At 52.3% G+C, this 15622-nt stretch overlaps 1 protein-coding gene across 1 annotated transcript in view; it reads left to right on the top strand.

Annotated features, from left to right (window-relative positions):
• The window catches only part of LINGO1 (leucine rich repeat and Ig domain containing 1), a 152004-nt gene that overhangs the window by 13360 nt on the left and 123022 nt on the right, over positions 1 to 15622 (top strand). Inside the window, exon 2 of the mRNA XM_063412132.1 lies at positions 1404 to 1573. The gene's annotated coding sequence lies outside the window, so the exon portion shown is untranslated. The remainder of the gene's footprint in view (positions 1 to 1403; positions 1574 to 15622) is intronic.

The following is a 15622-nucleotide window of genomic DNA, read 5'->3' as shown; positions in this document are numbered from 1 at the left end:
CCGGGCACTGTGACACCACAGGTCACGCAGCTCCCGTGGGCTGCGGGATGGGGGGAACGGGCGAGCACCCCCACACCCGCCCTTCCCTCCGTGGGGCGCGGGGTGGGCGTGGGAAGGGTCCCCATGGGGATGGCGTGGGGCCGTGGTGGCCTTTGCTGTCTCTGGTGGATGGGTTGGCAGGACGTGTTGGGCATGGGTTTGGCCCCCCTGGCCCAAAGTTTGGGTCTGGCTGCCGATGGGCCCCCCAGTGCTGTGGTGGATGACAGGGCTCTACTCCATTGTGCCTGACCCCCATGCTGGCATTGTTCACCTTCATAGTGGCAGGGTGGGGATTATTTTATTGTATTTTCAGTAATACCCTCATTTGGGAGATGTGTAATAGTGCTTTTAATATTTTTTAAGGGTCTGTTTTAATTAGGGGGCTTGGACTAACAATTAGGGGGCTTTCAACCCTAACAATTCTGTGTCTGCAGCCATAGCAGGATCACATCATTGCCATTAAAAGGTGGCTGCACTGAAATACCATTTGCTCAGTGAGGTCTGAAGCAGTGCCCTTTGGAGTAATTGGGAAATGTGGCCTCTTTTTTGAGGACAGGACAGTCTATTTTTCAAGGTGCCATCACATTATTATTAATTTGTTAAACACTGACTGCTCAAAACTGTTTGAGATGCAAAAAGAGGATGTGAGTTCTGCCTTTGGGACCTCACCACTAAATAAATGTATTAAATCAAACTCTTGCTGAAGAGGAGAGTGATGCATGTGAAGGTGAAGCTGGTTAGAGGATGGGTGGATGGTGGAACCTCCATGAGCAAAGGGTATTGCTTCCTTTTCAGTTTTGAATTTGGGAGGAGTGATCACAAACCAGGTGGTCAAGGATCTGCTTTCTCAGCATTTGCTCAGTGCCAGTGGAACCCCTTGAGTTGTGAGCAATGGAGAGAGCTGCTTTTATCTTGTGAGACCCTTGGCTGGGCCTATTGAGCTAAGGGGTCCTTCCCTTGCACGTTCATGGTTGTGTGCATCAGCACAGGCTGCTTGCCCAGGTGAGCTTGTGCTTTCTCTCCTTCCCCACCAGTGATGCTGGAAGCAAATAATACCCTCTGGGAAACTGCTCCCAGGAATCCCCCTGTGCCTGCCAGGAGCCCCTCAGGGGTGAAGATACCTCTTCAGGTATCCACATCTGCGTAGTGTCCAGATCTAAGCAGATCCCACTGGTTTCCTCTCCTTGATGATGGGGAGGAAGGGAAATAAGAACAATACAGTAAAATATCAATATATTAAGTTCTTCACCTTCCTAACTTTCAAGTCAGCGTTTCTGTGGGGTTGGATTTGCTTGGTGTATGCTTGAGGCCGCGTGTTTCCAGATGTTTCCAGACTGACACCATCTGTGCCTTCCCGCCTGCAGCCCCCTGTGCCCGGGAGCCATGAGCCGCCCTCAGCGCCCACTGAGCCGCCGGAGCAGCCTCCCAGCTGCAGCCCCCCGGCACTCCTAGGCTTCCCTGCTCCCTGGAAGGTGCTCATCGCTGGCGAGGAGAACCGGCTGCGCCTGCACCCAGCCTCCTGCGTCCCCCCAAGGTAAGGATGTCCGTGAAAAGGAAAGGCAACCCAATTTCACTTCGCAAATTCAAGTGAAATCAGGTTGTTGCTTGTGTCGTTGCATCTCCTACCTACTCCTCTTCCCCTCGTCTTGCTTGAGGAAAGGTGCTGGCTTGGGGATGAGAACTTCTCTTTCAGTTGAAAGGTGATTTTGAAGGCAGGGTTGCTGCTGGTGAAACCTGTTGCTTGCAGACTGTATCCCATTGGAATTTGCTCATAGTTTGAGAAACTACTCTGCTGCTGCCAGGAGCCAGGCTTGGGTGGGACTGGCGCCTTGTGACTGCCTCTGCTTCCCTGATGTACTTCTGAGGATAATTGTCTATAATTTTCCTCTTAACGATGCTCTGGAGGCTTCCCAAGCACGAGCTGCCTTTCCTCCCAACTGTAAAAGGCCTTTGGGGTATTGGAGGCTTCCTGCAATGGGAGAGTAAGGAATGGCTGGGGGAGGGCATTTGGGAGCAGCCCAAGTCCCTGTCCCAGGGAAACACCTTTGGCTGCTCCTTGCACTTGGCTGTAGGGATTTTTTAAAGTTAAAAACGTAGAGCTCAGCTTGGGGGGAGTGAGCAGGGGCTGAGGCTGATGTGGCCCAGCTGCCCTCCTGATGGGTGCAAAATCAGTATTCATGGCTGAGGAGTGGAAATTTGGATTAGAAACCAAAAACCTGATTTCTGGGGTGGCTTTGGCGTTTGAGATTTTTGGGGCCTCTTGTTTTCAAGCTTCTCCATGCAAACAGAGATGCCAGCTGTGTGCAGTAGCATATGAGAATAGCAGCTTCTCCATGTGTGATCCCCAGGGCAGGGGAGCTGCGGCCTGGAGGAAGATGAGGATGCCACCAGCTTATCACAGGATGGACATGGGCATGAGACTCCTGTTTCGAGAAGTCTGTGAGAAAGTCAGAGTGGACCCAGAGACCTAAAAGTACGAGTCAGAGCTGTGATCTGCCTTGTCCTGGTTCACTTTGGGAGCTCCCTGGAGTTTTGGGTTCACCTGGAGCTGGGATCAGCTGGGATGCTCCAGCTGGGAAGCAGAGGCTGGTTAGCACTGGGAAGACCAACGTCCTCAGGCTGTAAATATCCAGCCAGCTCTAATCCTCCCAGTAACTCCATCACTGCTGTTTTCCTAAGAGTTATTTGACTCTTTGTGTTGCACTTCTCAGACAAATGGCTTTTAAATAAAACCTCTGCTAACTCGTTAGGCCTCCTGTCCAGGTCACTTCCTGCACGGGTGATTTATAGGGCTGCTTTTAACATTTTATTAACTTTCAATCGCCGGGGCCAGTCAATCAGAGCCTACCCCATTAGCTGTGGTGAGTGGCTGCCCAGGGCATCAGGCTCTCCCGCTGCCTCCGTCACTTCTGGAGAGGCTGCGATGCTCCGAGACCAACCATCGTGAGAGATGGGAAAGAACAGGAGGAGAATTTAGATAAGGAGGAATAGATCTGGAATGGATAAATGAATGCATAAGGGTTAAGGAGATAATGGGGCTTGTGATCATATCTGGGAAGGTGGCTTATCTCCTGCTGTTGATACGTGATTTCTCGGCTGCATCTCCCGCAGTGTGTGCTGAACTGTGTGGTGATGGGAGAGGAGCGCCAGGGCTTGGTAAGGAGGTGGCTGCTCCAGGCTGATCCCACTAAGGCATCGCAGCTGGAGCATCCCTGGGTAGGATGTGTCTGTATTAAACCCCTCTTGACAGTGCCAGAGACAAAGCCTTGCTTCTTGCCCAGTGCATTTGCAAGTCCACTTAGCTCCTGGCATCCCATCTGATCCAGTGGGCTGCCTTGAGCCCAGTTCCCTGCCATCTCAAACTCTCTCTGCATCTTCTTCCCCTTGGAGCCAAGCAGAGCCAAGCTCTGCAGCCCTGGCGCAATGGTGAACGGGGCTGAGCAAGCAGAGACCAGTCCACTGGGAAATCCAAAGGAGATGGAGATTGTAAGTGATGTGAGGCTGCAGCAATGGCTTTGATTATCTCTGGTTTAGTTGCTCCTCTCCCCACCATGCCCTTTGTTCCACCCATGCTCAGAGATGTTATTCAGTGGAGTTTTCCAGCTCTTGGTAACAGGGAGAAAAAAACCCTGAACTCCTGCACAACCAGAGCTAATGAGCTCTCTCTGGAAATAAAAGCATCCTAAGGACAGCCTTGTGATACAGAACATCCCGTTCTCTGTGGCTGCTCTGGCCGCTGCCTCTGAGCGAGGGCCCAGCACAGGGCTGTTGGGAGCTCAGCAGAGCTGTCACCTCCCATCCTTCCTCCAAGCCATCACTCATGTGAGGCATTGCAAAAGCCGAGCTGTGGTTTGCTCCTCTGGCAGAGCTCTGCTGTGGGGACAGGGATTTGGGAACATTTGTCCAACACTGTGATGCAGAGTCCATCACCTCGTACATCCTCGCAGGACAGGGCAAGGAGGGGTCACACGTCCCCACAGGTCAGGACCAGCTCTTACTGGCTTGGAAAGGGATTTGGGGAACAGCCTGGCTCCCATCCCTGGCTGGAGGGGAGAGGTGTAAGAAGGTGGGCTCACTGCAGCCCCCTGTGTCTGCGGGAACACAGACCTGCAGTCCCCGAGGGCTGTCGGGGTTGTCAGGCATCCGGCTGGGAGATGTCTTGCAGCAAAGCTGGCATCTGAAAGCCATCACTTCTGATGTGCCCATGATTTGCTGAAACCTGTGTCTCCTTTGTCATTTTTCTGTCTCTGTCTCAAATCCCAGAGCAAAGACAGAGAACTTGCTCACAGAGACAAGCAGGGTTTTTTTCCCTCCACCTTTAAATATTTATTCTGAGCTCTCAAGATACACACGCTGTGATCTCAGGGGCCTGCCTGTGTGTTAGCATCTCCTGCCTGGCAGAGCAGGGCTGGCTGCCCTTCCCCTGAGCAGAGCCTGCTCCCCCTCCTGCTGCCCTGTGCTGGGTCCCAGAGCAGTGACACGACATGTTCACCTCTTCCTACACATGTTCTCCCATGAGAACAAACCCGAGACCCAATACTGTCTACTGTAATATACTGTCCAAAGAAGGTGCGGGTTATGAGCTGCCCTTTTGGGCCTGAGACAGAGGTAAAAGCAGCCTGGTCCATCTGCTGTGCTCTGTTGCTGGTATGGCACATCCCAAATGGCACCCACCCCTCTGTCCCCTGCCTGACTTCCCCTGTCCCTATCAGCACACAGAGCTGCCATTGGAGGCTTTCCTCTTCCTCTCTGCAGCTTGTCCAGGGCTCTCAAGGTCGTGCAGGCCACTGGAGCTGCACTGCCAGCCTTGGCTTTGCTGCCTAAGCTGCGGAGCCGTGCTCAGCTGTGGCTTTCGGCCCCCTTTACTCCTTTTCTCCACTCTTGCTCTACTTCCCCAAACCTTCTGTGCTGCTGCTTGGGTGCACAGACTGCAGGAAGAGCAGCCCCATGCCACTGGGATGTATGGGCCTGGCATGCCAATGAGGAGCGAGGCTGGCGCTGCCAGCTCAGCCTGGGACGTGCCAAAGCAGAGCCACTCTGCAAGCACTGTCCCATAGTTCCCTTCAGAACAAGAGATGCAATCCCATCTGGCTGCCACTGCCACCTTCCAAGCATTTTTCCTGGAAGCTGACTCTCCTGCAAAGCCATCTTACCTCTGCCCCTGCTGTGGGGTTGTCTGGACCCAAGGGAGAGGGGATTTTGCATCTGCTCCTAGTAGCTGGAGTATGGCGATGTTAAATTCCTAGGAAAAAGGCCAGGAGCTGGTTTCTCAGCAGCTCTGCAAGGGATGAGAGGATGTGTGCCTTTCCAGGTGAGCACACAAATCGCTCCCTCTGCCTCCAGCTGCCGCAGCTCAGGCATCCAGCTCAGCAGCTGGCACTCATCAACAGAGGCTTGTCCCCAACCGCCCCTGGCAGTGCCAGCCACGGACTCCTCAAGACCTGTATGGATGTGGGCACCAATGCAGAAAGAAAATCCTTTGCAGAGGCCTAGGACTGGATGGCAGGTGCAGCTCTACCAGAAGATTCCTTGAAACTAGCACGTAGCCAAAGGCAAGAGGAGGCAGAGCAGACAATAGCTGATGGAGTGGGATTTTATTTTTTGGTTTTGAAGAGAAATAAATTAAAGCCAGCTCAGGCAGACTGAGCTCCAGTAAGCTGCAAAGTGATGAGGTTGGGACCCGAGGTGGTTGTTTCCTCGGCTGCTTTTCCCAGCCCTGCCTGCCCTCTGCCTGCACCTACCATGGGCTGGCAGCAGCACCAGCCCTCTCAACTCTTGCTGAATGTCTGAACAGAATGGCCTCATTAGCAGGGAAAGTTTCCCCAAGATAAGTTACTGCTGCTGTAAGAAGTGCAATTATCTCTCTTTTCTGCTCTTGCAACTGTGGGCATTGAAATTTTCTGCTCTTACACCATGTCATGGCCAAGCTCTTGTGCACAGGAGGGTGCCGCCAGGAGAAAGAAATTATAACGAGGACATTTTTTGGAAAGAAAAAGAGAATTTTTCATTAAGGATTTATTACTGCTTGGTTGTCTCACTGGGGCAGAGCTGCTGTGCCCATGCAGAGTAATGCCAGCCCCTGCCTCCCCTTCCTGGTACCTGCCTGCGTGTGGCTTGGTTGGGATGGTGGCAGAGAGTTTTTTATGGGAGGCAGAGGAGCTGTGCTGTTTGTGTTTGTCAGGTCCTACTCTGCCTGTCCCCCTGCCTCCTCATGGTGTCACCCCTTGCCCAGGGCTGCAGCACCCTAGGGCTCCTCAGCTCCAGCAGGACTTTTCACTGAGCAACGCATTTGAAGGAGCAGCCAGTGCCAGACGTGTGTCTCCAGAGTGAAAATCTGCAGCCTGAGACTTGTAGGAAATATTCCTTCAAGATTCAAGCTTTTTCAGTCATTGGTCGTTTGACCTAACAGAACAGCATGTCACTCTGTGAGCCATGGAGAAGGCTGCCAGAGCACACACAGAGGATGTTTGCAGCTGGGTGTTGTAACAGCTTAGTAGTGAATGGTTGGGATAAGTCATATTTCATAAAATCGGCCAGGAAAAAGATTGGTGATTAATTCTTTTTAATAAACATTGGTGAGTAGTGTGGCTTGGTGAGCCTGACTGACTTTTACAGTGATTCATGGATTTTTCCACAGGAAAAACCACCTTTATGGTGACTGCTGGTGTGTGGGGTGCCTGTTTGCCTTCATGAGTAATTCCCCCCAGCTCCAAAAGCACCAGGGTGTGGAAAAATGATGAACTTCTCTGCAGGAGCTGAGAGGGAGGAAGGGTGTGCATGGCTCCACCACTGCAGCCAATGACTGCGTCCCTTCAAAGAGCATCGGAGGACATGGGAGAGGGGGAATTTCACTGCCAGAAGTGCTGAAGGAGGCGAATCTTATGGAAAAACGAGCGGAGCTGAGATGTCCTTATGTGCTGTTCTGGGCTGGCCAAGTGAGATCAGTTAGGACCGGCTAATGGTGCTCTTTGCACCGTGCTGCCCCGCTCCTCCGGCAAACCAAACACCCGAGAAGTGTCCCAGCATCCCATCCCTAGTTAAACTGGTCTCCCGTTCTCTCCAGCCCCTCACGCTGGAAGCGGGCCAGCCTCCGTGGCCGTCGTGCGGCTCCGGGGCGGCAGCGTGCGGCCGGGGGCGTCGTGTGCGTCTGTGTGATGCTGCTTTTTAAAGCCCGCCGAGGCGGGACGGGGAAATGCCGGGCGAGGCACAGTCAGAGGTGTGAGCACTGCTTGCGCCTCGCAGGCGGAGCCGGGGGCGGCGGCAGCCCTTGCTGCGGCGCCGGGTTTGTTTTCTAGTTTGGAGACGAAGGCAAAAAAAGCTGTAGTTCTGCTGAGACTAAACTTGAAACATAATTTGGTTCCTTGTGAGGGTTTTTTTTTTTTTTTTTTTTGACTCTTGGTGAAAAATATAGGTATTTGGCTAAAACTTTGAGTTTCAGAGCAAGGGAAAGGAAAGGTGGCACAATGGTGAGAGAGGTTTGTGTGGAGATGCAGCTGTGAAGGAGGAAGGAGCCTGGAGGTTGGTCCAGCCTCTGGCAGCAGCAGACAGGCTGACACATCCCTCGGTGCAGCAGCACCCCACGGCAGAGTGACTCTGTCCACCAAATGCCCAGCCTGGTGGCCTGTCCCTTCAGTCACTCTCCAGCACTACAGGGGCTGCATTCTCCGGCCAGCATCCCACTCCCTCCTCATCCTCCTTCAGCCCTCCCTCCACCGCAGTGCCCACCCCGCCTTCATTACGGTGCCCATGTACTTCTCTAAGCCCAATATACTTTGAATTACTGCTCATCTATTCCTCTTGACATCCTCATGCTCATAACTAGGGAGCCTGCATTACCCGTTTGCACATCTGTCAAGCTGCGTGTTCCTTGGCCATTTCCAGAGATACATAAAATTGCCCGTGGTTATGACATTATTGACAACCCGCCCCGTCTCCTTCCCCCTCCCGGAGCCCAAATGGCTGCCTCGCTTTATGAGGATTGATATTTGGGCAGTAAATATTTTAGAGCCTCATCTGATGAGTGTGTCTGTGCGGGTGAATACATTTGTGGCTGAGGACAGATGTTGGAGCTATCTTCATTGGAAATGCAGGGCCTTGTCTTTCTCCCTCCTGCCTTTGCAGCATCTCTGTCATCTCTCTGCAGCCTCTCAGTGCTGCCTGTTCCCAGAGGGAAGAAGGGGAAATTTAGGGGAAAAACAAGCAGAGGTTGACAGGAAGGACAGGGGCTGGCAGAGCTCTGTGAAGGTTGCATTGCTGCTGGGTTCCCATGCTCCCATGCCCCTCAGCAGGAGGACTGAATTTCTGTGGCAAGGTGTTTTCCTTCCTTGCACCCAGGGAATCCACCAATTCCTGTAGTGCTGGACAACTAGCTTTAGCCCTTTGGAAAAGCAGACTGCAAGTATCAGACTGTCTGTGCTTTACAAAGGACATATTCTGACTTCTGTTCTGAAAAGCTGCTTCATCTTCCAAAGTTTCAAAATGTACTTCAGTAAATGCCATTAAAGAGGAAACAACTTAGAAACAGCACAGCCTGGGTGATCTGAACCACTTTTTTAATCTTGCTGAGAAAAGCAAAGGAGGCCATTTTCAGTTCCTAAAAATGATTTGCTCTCTTTGCTTTCAATCAGCAAAACAAAGAGTGTTGCCTGATTCCAAGGGAAGAGAACAAGCACACTCAGCTCCTGTAGAGTGAACCGGGGCTGGGCTGAGGTTTTGGGAGTCACAGCTCTCCTTGGGTTGAATCTAAGCTGTGTGCAGCAGAACCTTTCAAAAATATGTCTGCACTCCAGCTCTCTGGGAGTTTTGCTTGAGCTGCTGTCCTAGGCTGACTGGACAGCTACCAAGCAGAGTTGTCCTTGTACCGAATTCTAAGCCTGGGATGGGACTCTGGTCTCTTCCCCTCAGGGGGGACAATGGCACAGATATCTGGCACGAGTCCTCCCTGCACACTGAATGGTTGGAGCACATGCAAGTCAGCCCTGCTCTGTGATTTCTTCTTGCCATTTTTCTGCTTTTTTTCCTCTCCACGCCTGGAGCCAGTGCATCCAAATGTGCAAAAAATCAGCTGCCTGGGGGCGGCTTTGCAACCGTTCAGTCCTTGCAATCCCTCGGAGCCTTTGTCAGGAGAGCAGGAGCTTCCTGGCTTGGTTCAACCCCTGGGAGCCTTTGTCAGAAGAGCAGGAGCCTCCTGGCCCTGCAGTGGGTGCTGTGCTGTGCTGTGCTGGTTGCTGCTGCCTGGGGCGAGGGGCTGTGGAGGCTGCTGGGCTGGCAGTCACCCTGCAGCGCGTCACCCAACGCCAGCTGTTCCCAGGGCGTGGGTGTCCCTTTCCTGATGGGAGCGATGTGTTTCAGGGCAGGGAGTAGGAGGGAGTGTTTCTGGTTGCTGCAACTTGAGGTTTGAAGCTGTTGAGTAGGCGGTGGGGGTCCCCTAGAGGGCATATGGATTTCCAGGGGTGGCCCATGGGCCAGAATGTCACCTGTCTTCTTGGTGGCCGCTGTGCTATTGAGTGTGGGCAGTTGAGTGGACCATGGAGCCCACTGTACCTCTTATATCCAGATTGCTCATTCAAGGAGATATCTGTGTCATCAAGGAACTGTACAGAATGGCTTTGTGAAGGTGCTGGGAGAGTGGGAGGTGCCCAGCTCCATGTGCAAGGGCTCAGTGTCTCCACCTCCACAAAGCCTGGCTGCAGGAGCCTCGTGCCGACGGGAGGGGCTCAGTGGCCTCATTGAGCTCTCCGATGAAGGATGCTGCCCTGGCCCTGGCCAGTCTGCTCTTTTACAGCACTATAGTATCTATTTATTTATGATTTCCGTGGGTGGTGTTTTGGATGATCTATTGAGCCAGAGTGAGATATTTTGAGGCACAGTGAGATATTTTAAAAACATCTCATCACTCTGGAAATATCCATGGTACGATAGCTGTGTATTAGTCATTTGGAAAGGGAGTGATTTCAATGAAAGAAAAAACATTTCATCTTGTCAGAGCATTTTCACTCACTGTCTGCCAGGCAGCTCCTGTCAGTCTTCAGTCTCTGTGGCTGGTTTTACTCTTCTTAGGCTCTGCCTTTTTATTTTCTAACAAGAAGTAAAATAAACCCTCTAATGGATATCGGTAGCTATGAACTCATCAATTGTCAGTGAGAAAGAGCTTGTGAAAAGATACAGTAAACCCTCTTTGTACTGGATTATTTCCCATGGGATTATTTCTCTCAGGGACTCTCTCCATTTGGAAGGAGAAACTCCTTCTCCAGGTATTGGACCTTGAAAAAAAACACCCTGCCCTCCAAGGGGACTTATCCCCCTGAAAAGTGAGAGTAACTCCAAAATTCCTGAATGTCAGCTGGAGATGCAGAATTAGGCTCACAGAGAGCAGGAGGAGGGATGGTTTTCTGCTAGGCGAAAAAAAACCCCAACTGTTAGAAAACACAAATGATGAGGCCTTGTCCTGCAAGGGAGAACAGCGCAAAGCCGTTCAGCAAATGAAAAGCCAAATGAGCTGTGAAAACCTTACCACCATGGTAGGAGAGATTTTCTCTCGGAGGAAATATGCCACAAATCACCTAATATTCAGCTTTGCACTGCCATTTGGGAAAATGTTCATCATATTCCACTGGTGTCTGCTCCATTTTATGTGTATCTGTAGCTGGGGTTTCTCTTGTGCAGCCTGCACTCCCTGGGGAGGAGGCGATCCGGCCCAGATGCTCCCATGCTTTGATCATTCTCTGTAATCAGGCACAGAGTGGTTGCCCTGTAGTTACACCATGAGTGCTGTTCACTGTTGCTTTGAGGGGTGCAATTGCCATTGCCTCATGCAACAAGTAGATAACTGCTTCAATGACTCAGAATGATCTCTCTGTGGATAAATCACAGTGTTGATATTCCAAGTTTTCCCAGGGTACAGAATAACGGAATCATAAAATCAGTTTGGGTTAGAAGGAACCTCAAAGCCCATCCAGTGCCACCCCCTGCCATGGGCAGGGACACCTTCCACTGTCCCAGGGTGCTCCAAGCCCTGTCCAACCTGGCTTTGGGCACTGCCAGGGATCCAGGGGCACCCACAGCTGCTCTGTGCACCCTGTGCCAGGGCCTCACCACCCTCAAGTACATCTAAGGGCACCTCCCTGGGGGGAATGAGCTTGCCCCTAAATGTTTTGGGGATGTTTCTCCGCTGCTGTGGCTGCCCCTTGGCCATCTCCTTTGACACTGGGAGTTTTGCCTGGGTTTTCTCTGCACCAGTGCTGAGCTCTGGCTGCATCCCTGTGCAGGCCCACCCCACTCTCAGCCACTGCAGCCAGAGAAACTCCAGCAAGGGCTGTAAAATAGAAACTCATAACTAAAGGGCAGGATAGGGCAGGAGAGAAGCAGCCCTGGATCCCCTTCATGCCTTGGAGTCTTTTCCCCACCTCTGCCAGGACAAAAGGGGCATCGCTCCCTGTGAAAGCAGAAACTTAAGGGGATCAGGGTGCTGACTGCCCTGGAACAAGTGCCCATGAACCCCATCTTGCTAAAATCGGGGCTTGGCAGCAGTGACCTGTGACCTTTACAACTATTGCCTATTTTTTCATGGCCAAATGAAATTAAAATGGCCAACCAGTGCCATTTCTTTCTTTTAACCTTTCCCCTTTCATGTCCACACTTGACCCAAAAGAATGATCTTTTGATTTGCACTTGGTGCTCCCTTGCTGGACACTAATTCAATTAATTCAGTTAATTAATTAACACAAGCTGACCCCTTGCATTTCTTGGCCAGGGGCAGGACTTACCACCCACGTGGTGAATCCTCTGCTCCCCTGCCTTTGTGGCATGGCATCTCTGCATCCCTTAGCTGGTGCTGAGCGTGTCCTCGCCCCGTGCCCCTGAGTCAGCACTCTGCTGCTGGCGTGCTATTTCAGCTTAGGGGGGAAAAAAAAAGAAAAAAAAGAAAGTTTCGGTATTTAAAGTATTTAAACAGATGGAAAGCCACAAACTACAGTCGGTGGAGGGAGCGTGTTTCATGACTAACGAAATATGCCAGGTAGGCCGTTCCACTTGAGATATTTTCAGGAATATAATCACTTTCACACATCCTCATAAATTTGCCAAAGTGTTAGTTTTCCCCCATATGGATGGGGAGGATGCAGCATGTCATGACTGTTGCACGGCATCTTGAATGCTGTGTCTTCATGGTGTGTTTTTTTTCCCTTTGTTCCCCCCACCCCGGCTGTAATTGCAATTAAAGTTTGATTCACCCTTCCTCGTAATCAGTGTAGGCAAAAGGTCATCCTTGAACATTGTGGTGAAAGAGCTCCTTGGACAAGGCAGGGCAGAGGAAACAGCAATTAAATCTCTAATAATACTCCCCAAAATGGCCTGGGGTTGGACTGGAGCAGTGGCAGGGATGCTGTCCCCAGTGAGGTACCAGCAGGTGATAAAGGGATGCTCTAGGGGAGCCCCAAAGGCTGCATCCTTCCCATTGAGTTCCTCTGAATAGATGCTCCAGCACTGCACTGGGGTAAACAAATGCAAAATATTTTGAAGTCATTCAGTCTCAGCATTGGAATCTTTCTTTTCTTTCTGGTATCATGGCAAAATTAAATAAAAGGACCCATTTTCTGCATGTTATTGATCTTTCACTCAAAATCTGGGCCCTTTTCCAGGAAAAATGAGCCCTTTTGTGAACAAAGAGACAGGCACCTTCCCAACAAAAGTCAGCTTTCAAATCCAGTGTTCTGTGTGTTTGAAATTTCATGTTTCTGATAGGAAAATATCAATTTCACTCAAATTTGCAGAGCAGTGATGTGATGGGGGGGAGGCAGCCCTGAATGGATTGATGAGCACTTGAAGGCCAGATTGCCAGAGGGATTTAAAAGCAAAAGAAAAAGCAACCTTGTCACTGATTTTGAGCAGCTTGTGTTTGAATCCAGAGCCAGGCTGTTGGTCTGGAGCTGGCCCTGCTGTCCTTTTCCCTTGGGGACCTGGAGCCTTCATCATACACTGTGCATGTGGTAGGAGGGCTCAGTCCATCTCTCCTGACCAAATCTCAATGGTTTATATACCCTTTTTTAAAAAAATGTGCTTGTGGGTGGAGCCGGGCTATGAATTGGTGTGTATTGGCCTTGCTCTGTTGCCTTGGTTGGGAGCCCCACTGAGAGCTGCCTGCTGGTGTCTCAGACAAGCTGGGCTTTGCCAGCAGTGTTTTACAGGTTAATTTGTCAAATCTCTGTAGCTCGATTATTTGTTGGTGTAGCCCTTGAGAATTGCTGGGGAGGAGATGCGTTACGCTCCCCTGGACCGTGCCGCCACACGAGTGCTCAGCTGCCGGGCAGGGCTGCCGAGCTGGGTGTCCTAAACGTGTTCGTAGTGCAGCCCATGACATTACCCCACGGTAATGAGGGCGGCTGTGTTCCCCTGCTGCTGCATCCTTCAAGAGCAAGTAAATTGGTTTTTTTCACGTGTTCTCCCTGTGCCAGCAGTGATGCTCCATCCTTGCTGTGATGTGGAGGGGATGGAGCTAGTGCTGGCTCAAGGCCATTATTCCCAGGGCTGTCCATCACAGAATCATGGAATGGTTTGTGTTGGAAGGGACGTTGAAGATCATCTCATTTCACCCCCTAGCACGGGCAGGGACACCTTCCACTAGACCTGGCACCCTGCTCCTTGTCCAGTGCTACATGGAAAGTCTGCGTGGTGCCTGAGAGAGCAGCTCCCCCCTGCCCCGCTGGGGTTGCTCCCGGGGCTTTGCTCCCGGGCTGCGTGTGTAAGCTTGCTTATCTTTGGAAAGGCACGGCGGCGCTGACAAGCGGTGCAGGAGATGGGGGCAGTAGGTGGATCGTTTTTAGCAGCGCGCACGCACGGAGCAGACAGCTTGGGCATGTTCCAAAACACTTCCCACGCCCCCAGGCTGAATTTTAAGAAGCTGGGGCATCTGCACGTTCAAAACGCTACGGGGTGGAAGGGAAAAAAGGAAAAAAATCCCCAAGGCAGGCAGAGCAGCCAGCGCGTGGAAGGGGCAGGCAGCACCCAAAGGCTGATGTCTTGCTACGGAAGGGAGTTTGTTGCAAAGGCTGAGCAGCTCCAAGCCGCTCTCCGGAGGGGCAGAGCACAGGTGAGCGTGGAGCAGCGGGCGCTGGCTTGCAAGCCGGTCTCGCTCTTGGTTGAGTGGGGGGAATGGGGAGAGGAGCTTGAGTTAGCCAGGAACGGCGCCCGGGTGAGTGCCTGTTCCTCCTGTCCATCCGGGGTGGCGCAGCCTTTGAGGAGCTCCACACATCTGGGGGCCCCAGAGCCTTGCAGTAAGAGGGGGGTTAGTGGGGGGTGGTCCTGTCTTCCTTATGGGAATGAGTCCTGTGCTCATCCCACTTTTGGTTTTTCCAGGGGCTGCCTGGGATGCTGCCCATTCATAGCAGGAGATGCCTCCCTGATTTCTTTCTGTGGGGCAGCACTGGTATGCAGGACCAGCCTCATCCCCTTCTGCATCTCCTGGGGAAGCTGGAACAAGCAGGCAGTGGGCAGGGATTGACGTTGGGAACATACAAGCTCTGGGGTTGCACCAGCTGGCTGAGGGCTATTTCAGCCCTATCTGGGGCTCCCTGGGGCAGGGTGGGATATCCAGCCCGAGCAGGGAACCCCTGGGGCATGGAGGACAACCTGTGTGTGCGGTCCAGCAGTCTTGGATCCTCTGGAGTGTTGATCTAGAGCTCCTTTCTGAGTCCTGGTATAGCTTTGGATAAGTAGCTTCAGGCTGCGAAGGTTGGGAGGTTTCGCTGCTGGGAGACCAGCGTACATGCTGAGAACAGCCCCAGTTCTTGCTGTTGCTGCTCCCTTGGGATCTAAGGTCTCTGCTCCTGGTGGCGTGGGGCCTCAGACGTCTTGCACTGAAGCATCAGGAAGGGACGGGTGTAAATCTGGAGAGCCCAAGCTGCTGTCCGTGCTCCTCAGATCACCGATCTGGTGTGCGCTCTGTGATCCAGGGGTGGGGAGCGCGCCCATCTGCACATTCCACTGAGCTCCCGTTGGTGCTGCTGGCGAGGAGGATGATGGCGTGGCTCCCTGGCAGCCTGAAGCCATCCTGGTAGGGTGGCTGAGCTCTGACGGCTCCCTCCCATCTCTGGGCCAGGCGCTGGGGGATGCTCCTCCCGATGCATCACGTGCACGAGGGGCATCTTCCCCGCGCTGCCTCCTGTGCTGCTCCTGCCTCCCGTGCCGCTCGGCAGATGCTCACTCTGGGAGCACACAGCTCGCGCTCTGCCCTTCTCCTGGCAAAGCTGGTGGCTTATTTAAATGTGACTTCTGCCTGGTGAGGAGATTGGGAAACTTGTGAGGAGCGAAAACTAGAGAAGTCCAAGGGGGCAGATTTAAATGCCTCCAACATCAGAGCTTTTTTTTCTTTCATTTTGGGAAGAGAAGACTTCTTGGGAAGCCTCCACTTCCTAAGTATCCCTCCAGAAGAAGCTGAAACAGATTCTAAGTTATGCACTTCGTAAGTCTCTTGGTACCAGCAGAAGTAGTGCTCTCCACGGTGTCCTCATCCACCTGGTAGCCTCATGGCAAGGAGCATCCCCTTGGCAATGGGTGTTTCTGGGGTCCTGTCCCTTGTCCCTTGGGT

This window comes from Prinia subflava, chromosome 15 (assembly GCF_021018805.1).
Source record: "Prinia subflava isolate CZ2003 ecotype Zambia chromosome 15, Cam_Psub_1.2, whole genome shotgun sequence".
Classification (NCBI taxonomy): domain Eukaryota; kingdom Metazoa; phylum Chordata; class Aves; order Passeriformes; family Cisticolidae; genus Prinia; species Prinia subflava.
This window is presented reverse-complemented; position numbering and strand designations above follow the sequence as displayed.